This window comes from Ananas comosus, linkage group 1, assembly GCF_001540865.1.
Source record: "Ananas comosus cultivar F153 linkage group 1, ASM154086v1, whole genome shotgun sequence".
Taxonomy (NCBI): domain Eukaryota; kingdom Viridiplantae; phylum Streptophyta; class Magnoliopsida; order Poales; family Bromeliaceae; genus Ananas; species Ananas comosus.
In genome coordinates, this window is record NC_033621.1 from 346,954 (window position 1) to 349,016 (window position 2,063).

A 2,063-nucleotide genomic window follows, 5' to 3' on the forward strand; every position below is an offset into this window, starting at 1 on the left:
ATATATATATATATATATATATATATATATATATATATATATATATATATATGTTCGCTTAATTTATTATTATAGTTATATACATGAAATTGTTTGCTAGCATCTTCTGCAAATAAAATATTCAAGTGCATATATCGTTCGTTGTTGTCGATCATCCTGCTTTGTCGTGGAATTTCTTCTTTTCTTGTATCGAGTAATTAATTGATAGATTGGAAATTTAACCTGCAGCTAGCTCTGAGAAATCTAAGCTACTTTATGGTTGCCTCTTATGGCTAAGGGCGTGTTTGGTCGAAACAAATTAGCCATCTACAACTTGTGTTACTCTATTGAGTGCCATCGTTCGCACGATCAAGGAACCGCTCTTCCTTAGAGATTATATTCCTCTCGCGGGTCGGGAAAGACTGTTGACCGAACTCTATTACTAGATTTGTCGTGCTACCTTACCGGGAAAGAGATGTGTACCGAGAGACAACGTACGACGGACCGTGACGGCGCGGCAACTCGATCGGTCTTAATGGCTTGAATCACATTGAATAGTCAAAATGATCGGCTAGGGATCTCATCACCTTAACAAGCCCACAGATTGTGATAGACACCGATTGACAAAGGTCTTAATTTGGTCATAATCTTACATAATCTAGATCTTATTAACTACATAAATTTGTCTCGTGCGAACCTATTACACGCCTATTTTGGGCATCCGATGCTTTTCCTAGTGTCTAATACCTCAGGCAAATCCTTGCGACGATCCGCTCCAATGTAATGAGTTTTTTGGATCTAGCTTCGGACAACTCTTTTGTGGTCCACTCAATAATAATATATTTACGCACGCATCATTTGTTACACCTAACTGTTCTGTTTTCCTTTCAGCAGGTTGATGAACAAGAGATGATCGAGTGCATGCGAGGTACCCTGTGTTTGCCCACCGTCTTTTAAATTGAGCAGGGTGAAATTAAGATTCCTCTATATATTATATCTTATAAAAGCCCAATTAAGTCGGGTTAGCACTACCATTCGCAAACAATTCCTTTTTTTTTTTAAGAAATAGGTAGCACGCTACCCGTTTCATTTATTTCATTCAGAAATAAACATAGATAGAAATGTGAATCAGTTAGGATTCGAAATTGAGACCTCGAATACCAGCCATCAAGCCTTTTGTCACTTGCTCTGGGGATGGTCAGTCAAACAACTCTTGCTCATTACTTATTTGGACCAGCAACATTAGTGGAACGGCACAACCAGCATCCAATACGGGCTAGGTCGATCATGTCGGAGTAACTCGCCTAATTAACCTGTTTCATGCCTCTCACAGAAAAGTTGGAACCATTTTTTTTTTTAATTTTTATAAATTATGAACCAAATGCCAGATTGCTGATGTAAATCTACTAATAAAGTGTAAAGAAGGGGACTGTAGGATTGCATGATGATGTCGACTAAAAACCGTACTAAAATTTGGCCCGTGAGCAGTACTACTACTGCCCGCACATTTTTGGTTCTCTCCTCTCCTCTCCTCTCCTCTTGAATATTGAGTGGGCGCTGATCACTTAATTTGTATTCATACTGTAGCTCAAACAAATCAAGGTGAACGAAGTTGGATGCTTTTAAGAAAGGTGGCGTTTCAATTTTGGAATGTGGAACCTAATTTGTATTTTAAGAAAAAAATATATATATATATAGTAGAGCTATTATGCTATCGAAAGTATAAAGTAGTTGATGCTTTTGATTTTTTAGCCCTTGGATCAACCCTCTTGATCAGTTTTAATCATTGGATTAATATTATTACCCAATGGAGACCACTCAACCCTAAAACGACGACTATCATCCTAACCGTCCAATCTTTACTCAAAGGATTAAAAAATCGAAAGGACCAACTACTTTATACTTCCAATAATATAGTAGCTCTACACTATATATATATATATATATAGTGAGGCTACTATGCTATCGGAAGCACGGAGCCTTCCGTGTTTCCAGCTCGTTTTCAATGTTGCGACTTTCGAATTGTCGATCGGCTAACTTGATCTAGAGTATTTGGAGTACCTAGAAAATAAATTTTATTATTT